The sequence below is a fragment of the Crinia signifera genome, chromosome 3, assembly GCF_055691185.1.
Source record: "Crinia signifera chromosome 3, ASM5569118v1, whole genome shotgun sequence".
Classification (NCBI taxonomy): Eukaryota; Metazoa; Chordata; class Amphibia; order Anura; family Myobatrachidae; genus Crinia; species Crinia signifera.
The window spans coordinates 21,706,223-21,719,534 of NC_139219.1; positions in this window are offsets into that span (position 1 = coordinate 21,706,223).

The window sequence follows — 13,312 nt, forward strand, 5'->3', positions numbered from 1 at the left end:
GTTATGCACATGCGCAGACCCCCCACCATTGGAACGGGGTCCGTCCGATCACTAGCGGATCACACCCAATGTCTACGCCGACATTAATAAAGGTTGACATTAAAAGTTCGACATGCACTAGGTTGTCAAAAGGTTGACATGCACTAGGTTGAAATTTACAACATGCGGCATGTCGACACTAACAATAGGTCAACATACACAAACAGTCGACTAGGTAAAGACTGACACATGAAAAGTTTTTCACATTTTTTTCCCTTTATTTGGACTTTCTCATGCTTTATGTTCAATGTGGACTCTGATTGGAAATGGCAACGTGGCCAAAAGCGTGAGCCATGTGAGGGTAGGCGCTACACTAACTGGGGTTCACGTGATCAATTGTCGACATCGACCCTGAAAAACTCATGTTGACCTTTTTACATCTTATATGTTGACATAGTGTATTACCCTTTGGTATCAATCTATTCACTGTCTGCCTAGACATTGTCTGTGCGCCAATCCACACCCCGCCTAACCAATAACAATCCACACCCCGCCTAACCAATAACAATCCACACCCCGCCTAACCAATAACAATCCACACCCCGCCTAACCAATAACAATTCACACCCCGCCTAACCAATAACAATTCACACCCCGCCTAACCAATAACAATTCACACCCCGCCTAACCAATAACAATCCACACCCCGCCTAACCAATAACAATCCACACCCCGCCTAACCAATAACAATCCACACCCCGCCTAACCAATAACAATCCACACCCGGCCTAACCAATAACAATCCACACCCCGCCTAACCAATAACAATCCACACCTGGCCTAACCAATAACAATCCACACCCGGCCTAACCAATAACAATCCACACCCGGCCTAACCAATAACAATCCACAACCCGCCTAACCAATAACAATCCACACCCGGCCTAACCAATAACAATCCACACCCCGCCTAACCAATAACAATCCACACCCCGCCTAACCAATAACAATCCACACCCCGCCTAACCAATAACAATCCACACCCCGCCTAACCAATAACAATCCACACCCGGCCTAACCAATAACAATCCACACCCCGCCTAACCAATAACAATCCACACCCCGTCTAACCAATAACAATCCACACCCCGCCTAACCAATAACAATTCACACCCCGCCTAACCAATAACAATCCACACCCCGCCTAACCAATAACAATCCACACCCCGCCTAACCAATAACAATCCACACCCCGCCTAACCAATAACAATTCACACCCCGCCTAACCAATAACAATCCACACCCCGCCTAACCAATAACAATCCACACCCCGCCTAACCAATAACAATCCACACCCCGCCTAACCAATAACAATTCACACCCCGCCTAACCAATAACAATCCACACCCAGCCGAACCAATAACAATTCAAAGACACAGAGCTAATTCATTAACACTAAGGACCTTATTCTGGTCCACACGCAATGCTGCGAATTTCGCAGCATTGTGTGTGTGGACTGAACGCCGCCCGCACAGCTGCCCATCCCCCCCTCCGCACAGCTGCCCATCCCCCCCTCGCATGTCACAATCCCCCGGACGGCTGTGAATGGATGATTTGCATAATCCTCCATTCGCAGCCTTGGGTACGGGGTAGAAATCATTTGATGGTCGGCGACCATCAAATGATTTCTCCAGCACTCGCAGATCTGAGACACCTCTATGATGAATGTGACAGTTATATGGGAAATGTGACAGTTAGTAATGACTACAGCTGTGCACCAGCTAGATGGTCTGGGAAATGTGACAGTTAGTAATGGCTACAGCTGTGCACCAGCTAGGTGATCTGGGAAATGTGACAGTTAGGAATGACTACACCTGTGCACCAGCTAGATAGTCTGGGAAATTTTGACAGTTAGTAATGACCACACCTGTGCACCAGCTAGGTGATCTGGGACATGTGACAGTTAGTAATGACCACACCTGTGCACCAGCTAGGTGATCTGGGACATGTGACAGTTAGGAATGACCGCACCTGTGCACCAGCTAGGTGGTCTGGGAAATGTGACAGTTAGTAATGACTGCACCTGTGCACCAACTAGATGGTCTGGGACATGTGACAGTTAGTAATGACCGCACCTGTGCACCAGCTAGGTGGTCTGGGAAATGTGACAGTTAGTAATGACTGCACCTGTGCACCAACTAGATGGTCTGGGACATGTGACAGTTAGTAATGACTGCACCTGTGCACCAGCTAGATGGTCTGGGACATGTGACAGTTAGTAATGACTGCACCTGTGCACCAACTAGATGGTCTGGGACATGTGACAGTTAGTAATGACCACACCTGTGCACCAGCTAGGTGGTCTGGGAAATGTGACAGTTAGTAATGACTGCACCTGTGCACCAACTAGATGGTCTGGTACATGTGACAGTTAGTAATGACTGCACCTGTGCACCAGCTAGGTGGTCTGGGAAATGTGACAGTTAGTAATGACTGCACCTGTGCACCAACTAGATGGTCTGAGACATGTGACAGTTAGTAATAACTGCACCTGTGCACCAGCTAGATGGTCTGGAACATATGACAGTTAGTAATAACAACGCCAGTGCACCAAGCTAGGGGGTTGGGAAACGAGATCCCAAGAATCCCAGAGTTAGGGTGTACGCTCAGTATCGTTAATGAAGCTGCATGTACAATGTTGAGTATATCGTCAGCGATGCATGCTAGCAGCAGGCCGGGTGGTGTTACTGGAACAATTTAGTTAAAGATAGTGATCAGTGTGCATGCGCTATATCATTTGCCGGGGGAGCTCTGATGATATCATTAGGAATAATTTTTTTTTCATATAAAACCTTTCAACGTTAAAACAAATGTTTGTTTTTTGGCAATATTTAACAATATTCAGTGTTTTTTTAATTGTTTTGCTTTTTTATAAATCGTCACTTTAATCTGGCGCTCCTGGCGCTGGATAGTGGGCAAGTCGGCACCCCACCACGGACTCGAGTCCATGCTGACATACGCAGCCTAGCAAACAGATCTGAATTAGGCCCTACATGTGTATATTGTCGGATTAATTATATGTATATTACATTTATACAGTATATAATTTATTGAGTTCCAATGCCGGCATACGATTCAACACAGATCCCCTAAATATCTATCTATCTATCTATCTATCTATCTATCTATCTATCTATCTATCTATCTATCTATCTATCTATCGGCAGAAGTCAGACAGCAGGGCTGCAGCCTCTGTGGTGGCGGCGACGGCGACAACAAACATTTTTAGAATATCATCGGAGGCTTTCTCTGCCCTTGCAGAGCATTTATAGCACCTCCGAAAACGTGTTTACTTGTCCCATTGTCCCCCACAGAGAAATCGCTCTCAGCCATTCACAGCCAGATCTCTCCAGATTTATACAGCTGATCTGATAGCTCTACCTGCAAAACATTCCTCCGACCAAACTGACACCTGGGGCTGTAGGCTAAGTGCTCTAATACAGGTTACAGCCATCACAGGTGACTTTATATAGCACTGACTCTTCATTAGAGCACACGCCTGAGACATGTATTCTGTATCTCCTGTAGGTACATAGGTGAAGGTGTACATAGGTAGCCAGGTATAGGTATGTAGGTAGATATATGTGTACACAGGTCTAGGTGTAGATGCAGATGAAGCCATCCTCATCCAGCCCTTTAATAGGATGAAGTGAGCCAGAGCTGTCAGACTTAATCCTATGGTTATCCCCTACTGTATTGTTCTATGTATTGTATTGCAGCTGAGAACAAGTGACCTTGGTGAGCCATGGCTATCCAGAGAAGGCTAGCTGAGGAGGGCTCATCTGTAGGTACATAGCTATACAGTAGATGCACATAATGCAGGTACATAGCTATAGGTGTAGATACTGTATGCATACCTCCCAACTGTCACGATTTTAGAGGGACAGTCCCGATTTTCGGGTCCTGTCCCGCTGTCCCACCTGCGGCAGGCATTGTCCCGCTGCGGGGGGTGGCAGTTGGGAGACCCCCCAATCTAGTAGAATAGACGCTGTGCGCATGCGCACAGCGTCTATTCTCGTATGAAAATGAGGTTGTGGCTAATTAGCATAAGCAGCGCCCTCATTTGCATACGCCCCGCCCCCTTTTCGGGCGCTAGTGTCCCTATTTCTTCAGGTCAAAAGTTGGGAGGTATGTGTATGTATATAGGTACATACAGTAGATAAACATAGATATAGGTGTAGATAGGTACACAGGTATACATAGAATGAACAGCTGTATTAAGAGAATGTATAAATGTGAGCCTTGCGTCTGGTGAGACAGCCCACTGACGAAGTCCATGACGAAACGCATTTGGGCTTGCCTCACCAGACGCTAACTGCAACCAGACGCCGGTCAGGAGAGGGAGAGCCGCTGACTTGCTGGAAGGTCCTGAGAACAGAGACGCACGGACCAGTGTGGCTCCCCAGCTCTTAAACCTCAGCGGAGACTGACGGTGACGTTTGCTAATAATTATTTTATATCATGTGGTATTCAAGCCCACCCTGATGAACTGTTGGGTACGAGTACCTGTTTACCTTTGTCTTTTATGAAAGTGGCGGTATTGCACTAAAAAGGGCTTTCTTCTATACTCTTTCTACAGATTGTCCTAATCACAATTGGATCCAGGGATTCCCCCATGGTTGGAAGCAGTGGTCCAGGATACACAAGGATCTAGTGCCTATCTCACAGCAGACTCTGAGGGACTTTTTTGCAATACTATATATTCAGGTGTAGTGGTTTTAATTATTAAGCTAAAAGAGCTAGCGCACCTTTTATTCTCTTGTATATACGTAGATATAGGTGTATACAGTATATAGCTGTCCACTTATCATAGAAACTGAGCAGAAGCCAATCACCCATAATCTGTAGTTTTCAGTCTTCCAGCTGTTGGTTAAACACCCCCCCCCCCCCCCCTCAAACTATTCACCCCTAAGCTGTTTGATAACCTCGGACTTTTTCATACCCCCACTATCCACGTCGGCGTGGAGTTGATTTTGCATATTGCGGCGAGCGCAGCGAGCCACCGAGCCCGAAGCGTGGCGAGCCCCGCGATGGGACGCAGACTACTTTACATGTATTCCACTTCCGCTCGCTGCGCTTCGGGCTCGGTGGCTCGCTGCGCTCGCCACACTATATAAAATCAACTCCACGCCGACGTGGATAGTGGGGGTATGAAAAGGTCGGAGGACGCGTACCGCCGCCCCTCGCCGCCCCTACATTGATTCCAATGTAAAAATCTCATCGATTGCATCATCTCATGCATTTTATGCCGCACAAACAGATAAGATGCATGAGATGCTTGAGATATCATCCCCACACATACAATCTACTGTAGATCATGGGCGCCGTGCTAGAAAAGCAGTACCAACTAATTAATCAACTTTAACCCAGGAGAGACATCGGTGTCACTGACGGAAACAGACACAAACCTATACCAGGGACCGATTAAGGGTTCTAGCTGCCCAAGGTAAATACAGAAGTATCCGCCACCCTTCCCCCCACCAGTTTATTCACTCATATTCAGCTAATAATCTGTAACAGTCACCAGCTCCATTCATATTGCCACTTACCACCCTAGCGGGGCTGGCAGCTACGGCAGTGGCATCAATCACAGCCTCTGCGGCAGTGCCAACAACTCTCACGGGATCTTGCAATGTCAGCAGGCGCTGCTGCTCCCACAGTTCCCAAAAAGTTCTCAAACAAGGAAGCGCTCCCATCCCAGCACAATCTATTGAACCTATTGAGCCCCCTACAGCCTAATCAGCCTATTGGTTAATCAGGGATTCCTATACAACACCGCTCTCACTCACCATTAGGCTATAAATGCACCACATACTTATTACTCACTGATAAGTTATTAGAGAGCAAGAGAATTTAATCCGCACAGTCTTATATATATTTCAATCAGTCACCCTATTAATTCTATCACCCAAAGTTCGGGTATAATATATAGGGAGGTGCTTCCCAGGAATTAGTATAAATGTACAAACAGCAAAAGAAACAAGAATTCCTACAAGGGGCACTCTGGACTGACATATGTGAATTTGATCAGCATATGTTCCATATTTTGTGTTTCCAGTGTCCCAAGAAAATTTTAAAACTTAACTTTTATTTATTCTACTGTTAAGAACTGCGAAATATTAAAATAAAGTGAAAAAAGTGTATTAAAGTGATCAAAAAATATTAAAATAGAGCTGTCCGTCTCCAATGTGTCTTAATGTTTTTAAGTCAAGTGACTTATTGGCTCTATTGCTGTACCGCAAGAAGGCAGAAATCAGTTATAATTATTCCTTTGGTGGTATGAGATCTCTCACGTTAGTTACTATGTGGAGAGGATTCCTTGACACTATATGTATTAGATGGAAATGAATTTCTATAGTGTGGTCGTCTGTCATTCACTGGGTACCTTATAACTACTCTTATAGTATACTATAGAGTGAGTTTAGGTGTAATTATGGGTTAATTTACCCTTTTATGTTAGCATATCACCTCAGTATATGATTAAATATTCACCCAATGATGTTACCTGATAAGTGTATGGCACCTTAAATTAGCAGTATAAGTGCCTGCAATTTATCACCAAAAGTGATTTTATATGAGTGTGTGCCATTTATCAGGGTTGGGTATTAAGAACTGAGACAGTGGTCCCTATTTAGTGATGACTGTCTTCCACACTCCGCTGGAAATCAGTGGTTTAGTAAAATTAATATTGCAATGGAGGATGTATTATTTGCCAGTCCTCCATCAACTATATAGTAGGTTGACAAAGATGTCCTTGTTACAATATCAAGTTGATACAATAAGTGTCAAGGCATCCACATAGTCGTATCCTCTGGTGAGTATATAGCAATAATTTGGCAGTCTAAATATCTGCAGTTTGTCACTGGACATTAATTTTATAGTCCCATATATTACTCATCAGGGTTAGAAGTTAAGATTGAGAAAAATATCCTTTTATGATAACTGATAGCTGCAGTACATATTAGACATTCCACCTATTTTTTATATATATTTTGTCTCTCCGGTCAGTTTTAATAACTATAATTAGCGGTGTAAATACCCGCAATTATTTACTGACAGTCGGTTTAATAATCAAGTGCACAAAGTGCCGAATAGGTGGATGTGGGTGGTATAAATATCAATTCTATATGTATTCTATCCTCCACTTATCACAAAGAATTTCTGGATATGTAATATTAACCATAATTAGCGGTACAAATATCCGCAGTTTTTTACAAACCAGGTAGTGTGGATTAGGATACTATTATAATCAATATGTACTGTTATTAATTTATCACAGATAAAAGGGTGCTGTTCATGTTTATTATATCACTTGAATAAATTCATTTGCCAAGCCTATGCAATATTAAACACTGTGTTTTAATGGTTTCTAAAATGTGGCTGTGCTGTCCTGATCAATTAATTATTGTCAGGGATATCACACAGATCGCAAATCCATTCCCATTCACAGGATAAATGTCAGACAGTGATTAGCAATGTGGTTACAATGTCTATGACTAATGGAGAGTCATTTGTCACATTGTACTAATACGTATCCATTTATTTCATTTGGGAGCGCTCACAAATCTCTGCTTTATAGTATCAGCGTTTCCCTATATTGCAGGCTGGTTCATACATAAATTTTAAACATGAAGGCAATTAATTTAAGACTCTGCAAACATTTACACAGTAGTTTTAATTGGCAGCGGGCCACGTGTATTGAGCCCGCTGTGCACACATAGTATATTCTGTGTATTATTAACAAGCGCGGTACAGCGCAAATAGCCTTTGATTAACAGCGTGTGCTGTAGCACATGTCACCGGCGGACAGACTCTAACAGGGCGGGTCGGTCACATATACATCAGTGCCGTATCCCCCTGTATCTACTCCTAACGTACGTTTCGCACAAGGCTTACTCATAGGACCAACCCGACTGTCGGGCTGGACGGGGTTTTTATTAGCAGGAGCCGCCAATCAATTGGCTTCTTCCTGAGTGACATGTTAATTGTCCAATAGTGGTTTGGCTTTATTTCTCAGTCTCCCATTCGATGGGTAGTTTGTCAGTGATTAATGATTGACGGATTTACCTGCCTATGAAGTTTTTTCCTTTTTTCGATCTTGCTGAACAGTTATTTATCAGCCAAGTGCATGTGCAACAGTAGTCCAATGGATTAATCATTTTAAAATTAATTTTTAAAATTGTAAATAATCAGGATGTGACTTCCCATCATAGTCGAATATTATTGATTTTTATAATAATTATTTATAAATGTGCTAAAGAATGCCTATATTTTATGCATTGTTTATTATCCATTTATTTGTTTATTGTTTATTAATTATTATTAGTTTTCATTATATATAGCTACTGTGGTTATTAATTATTTCTTATGGGTTATAATTATTACAAATATTTGTCTCCTTTTCATGGAGATGTTGAACATGATAAAGGTGATATTCTTAAAATTATATATATTTTGAGTTCATATTATCATGTAGATATTATCAATTTCATTATGATTTAGAGAGTTTTTTATTTATTGTATCTGATTCCTCCCCCACATATTCCAGTGGTTATTCATCTGATGGGTGGTATATGGAACTATTTTCTCTATATATGTTTGTGAAATATAAGGCTATTTATCTATATTTTCATTGATTTGAATTGATAAATGTACTAGTGATTGGTAATAAATGTGTAAAGAATTAGATAAAAGGATGTGCACCAATAAGTGATCAATGCACTAATAGTTTGCACTGATAAGTAATAGATGCACTAGTAATTTGATAATAATAGTGCATTGTGGATTAAGTTGATTGTGTATTAGTAGGTGATCAAGATATACAAACATGATCCATAAATGTTGACCATGTCCATAGTGTTTGGAAATAGATAAGTGAATTTTCGAATTGTATCTATATAGTCCACACATAGTGGATTAGTGATAAAATAGTGCTAAAAAGTAATCATAAACAGAACAATGTTTATTAAATATTAAATATTATAAGATAGGTATCAATTATGTCATCTTATATGACAGGAGGGAGTGTAAAGTGTGTAGTGACAAAAATAAAGTCCAAAAACAAAAAGTGATAAACTAGTGAGATAACATAGGAAAAAAGGGACAGTATACATTAAGTATTAATTATTATTATTAACATATGTAGTGCCTTTTACCACCACTTCATTTTCTTATGTACGTGTTATTATTTCGAGAGAAATCTGAATTTCCGATTAGTGATTGGTCTTTATATCATGGGAGTAGCACATCATTCGTTCTCCATATAGTTGGTCTGTTGCCAGTGGTACAAGTTAGATACTATATATCTGTGTTGGTTCAGGATTTGGCAGTTTAAGATTGGATGTTTATAAAAAGGCACCATAGTTAATGTGTTCATTCATCCCTGAGGGTTGTAATCCCCCCAGGATGAATGTCCAGTAACTCTCTCTTTTCAGCAGTTCTTGGTTGATATTACCTCCTCGTATTCCTAAGTGGATTTGTTCAATCCCAAAGGCTTGCAGTAGTTGGGGATCACCCTGATGGTAATCATGAAAGTGTTTGGCCACTGTCGTCAGTTGTTTAAATTTACCAATATCAGTTTTGGAGTTCCTCACCGTGCCGACATGCTCCAGGATCCTCTGCTTTAGAGGCCTAGTGGTCATACCGACATAACGTCGGTTACAAGGGCACAGAACACAGTACACCACTCCTGTGGATTTACAGTTAATGTAATCTCTTATTGGGTGGATTTTGTTGTACTTATCTGTAATTTCTGTGGTCTTAATCATGTGGTGGCACGCCTTGCATCCACCACATCTATATGACCCTTGTATTGTGGTTTTCTTGTTCCTGGAATGTTGGAAGTGGCTATGGACAATCTTGTCTTTCAGATTGGAAGATCTTCTCCAACTGATATTGGCTCTTGTTCCCAGACTTTTGGCCAGATCCGGATCTATACTTAAGATGTTCCAGTGCTTATTGATTATATCCTGAATCTCTTTCCACTCAGAACAAAAATCTCCCACCAGTCTGATGACTTCTGGTTCTGATGGTTTGTTCTGGTTGTTGTATAGGAGGGAATTCCTATCCTTTCGTTTGGCTTCATATTTAGCTCGTTTCACTGCCCTTTTGCTATATCCCCTGATAAGTAGCCTAGATGTTAATTCTTCAGCTCTGATGTTAAATTGGCTGGGATTTGAGCAGTTTCTTTTCAATCTAAGAAACTCGCCATATGGAATTCCCCTCAAAACTGGTGGGAAGTGGGCACTGGATCGGTGTAGAACACTGTTGGTAGCGGTCTTTTTCCTATATAGATCAGTTTGGATGTGTCCACCTGGGTCCCTTTGGATTTTGAGATCCAGGAAGGTTACTTCCTTGTCGCTCGTCTCATAAGTTAATTTTAGATTCATATCATTGTCATTCAAGATATTAATGAATTCAATGAATCGAGCTACTGGGCCATCCCACACAATCAACAAATCGTCTATGTAGCGTAGCCACATTAGGGCGTGTTGGGTGTACTGTTCGTGTTCTTCACAGAATACCATGGTTTCCTCCCACCATCCTAGATACATATTTGCGTAAGTGGGGGCACAAGCCGCCCCCATAGCTGTGCCCCGCACTTGTAAGTAGAATTTGTCATTGAAGACAAAGACATTTTTATTCAAAACAAAAGTCATAAGTTCCACCAGGAAATCTGCATAGCATGAATTGGTTTCATTTCTTAAAAAATGTCTTAAAGCTTTTATACCATTTGGATGTTGAATACTGGTATATAGCGATTCTACATCGCAAGTTATTAGGAGTACACCATCATCTATGTGGATCTCATCCAATTTCCTCAGGACATCACTGGTGTCTTGTACATAAGATGGTACACTGGTGGCATATTTTCGCAAATGTGTATCCAGGTATTTGCTGGCTTGTTCAGTGAGGCAGCCGTTCCCAGATATTATGGGACGGCCTGGAGGAGTGGTCTCACTCTTATGAATCTTCGGCAACATGTAAAATGTTGGTATCTTGGGGTCCTCAGTTGCCAAAAATTGATGTTCTGATTTTGTAATTATGCCTTGATCATAAGCGTTCTGGATAATAAGGTTATATTGTCTTTTGTAATCTTGTATTGGATTAAACAATAGACATGTATAGCATGTGTGATCCGTCAGTTGGTTCATGGCTTCCCTGATATATTCATGTTTGGGCCAAATAACGACGTTCCCTCCCTTATCGGAAGTTTTAATTTCGACGTCGTCCCAAGTTTGGATGTCTTTGAGTGCTCTACGCTCCTCTGATGTTAGGTTGTCATGAATTGTGGTGGTTTTTGTGGTCCAAAGTGTGTCTAAATCTCTGGACACTAATTCGACAAAAGTCCCAACTACTGGACACACATTTGTGGGAGGATAGAAGGTTCCTTTCTTTCTGCAAATGGGCCTTGAAGATGACTGGGGTCCTTCATCCGTCATCAATTCTTCCAAAATTTCGACCGCTGCTTCATCGTTTGGGGTTAGAATGTTCGAATCATATTCTTCAATGGGTAGGTTCGATGGGGAGGATTCAATGTTGGATCTTGGCTGGGATTCTATAGATGTTTTACTGTAGAATTTTTTAAGTAGAAGTTTTCTTCCAAACAAATTGAGGTCCTTCTCCCACTTGAACCTATTAAAGTGGGCTGATGGTGAAAAGGTGAGGCCTTTGTTAAGTATGGTTAGGTGTCCTTGATTTAGTTGTCTTGTGGATAGATTTATGATTCGCAAGTTATTCTCTTTCTCGTTTGTGGAATTGATTAGGGTCTCTGGGTTCGTTGGGTTCGTGGGGTCATATACCTGCTCCACTAGTAAATAGGCCTAAGGCAGTGGCGTAACTACAAAATTGACTCCCCCCTGCTAAAAAAGTTTGTGGCTGCTGCTCGATCCCAGATGTGGCGGTGCAGGAGACTGCTGCTGCCTGGGGTCCCTTCACTGCCGGCAGCTGGGATCCCAGGCAGCAGTAGCCTCCTGCTCCGCCGCACTGCACCTTCACTGCCAGCAGTCAGGACCGCAGGCAGCATCAGCCTCCTGCACCCCTGCACTGCACCTACACTGCTGGCAACCGGGACCCCAGGCAGCAGTAGCCTCCTGCATCGCCTCACTTTATCTTCACTGCCAGCAGCTGGGAGTTAAGACCGCGGGCAGCAGCAGCAGCCTCCTGCACCCCCACAATGCACCTTCACTGCCAGCAGCCGGACCATGGACAGCAGCAGCATCATGTACTGCTGAATCCATTGATTGAAGGCAAGCTACATAACGCCCCGCAGACCCCATTGGTGTTGGCTCCCCCACACCGCCGCGGGGTCTATGGCACCATAGTTAAGCCACTGGCCTATGTGCTCTAGAGGGTATTTGTTTTTAGAGACAGGGAGAGCGGTTGTACACTCATCCCTGGAACCTGACAGTGAGAGGATTCAGCTACAAACTTTATTGGTGGGACCGATGGGTATTGGGTATAACCCCCTCAAAGAACTAGCTCCTCAAAAAACTTAAAAAAAGAGCCAAAGATGAATGTAGAAGAACGTTATGATCCTTCTTTGAGGAAATTCCCTCACATGAAGATCTCTTATATAGAGTCAGCAGCTGCCTGATGGTGGACTTTTTAGGTATAGTGCCCAGGTTTCCAGCACTCATTCATGGGAAACCCTGTGATTTAAAACACTGTCCAAAGAGAAGATAACTACTGTAGACTATATGCACATGATGATGCTCAAATGGTCCAGAAAAGTACCTGCAAGAATGCTATTCTTGTGGCCAAGAAGGGTCATGAAATAGTGGAGTAAGACAGAATATTCATTTTAAGAGTATAACCCCCTCAAAGAACTTAAAAAATTAACCAAAGATGAAGGTAAAGGAACTCTAGTATACAGTATTGGGAGTCGGGAGCCATTTGATGGCAGACATTTAAGCCTGGTGCCCAGGTTTCCAACTCTCATTAATGGATAACTCTTGGATGAATTATTTAAAACAACTGTCCAAATTGGTAATATAGGACATCAACAGTGTCGCTTGCCTATACTTTGTATAAAGCAATGCAAACAAATGGCAGGTAACACTGCGCCGTAGGCAGCAACTGTGGTGGAGATACAGGATATGTCGCCAATCACATCCAAAGGATACAGAGAATACAAAAAATTAAACCCACCTATGGTTGCGCCAACTATGTGAATACAGTTAAAAAATATATACATACGTACAATTTCTGTATTCGGTACTGGTAGGCTTTTTAAATAGGAGAAAGCTTGTTCCTCATACATGTAATGAAAAAG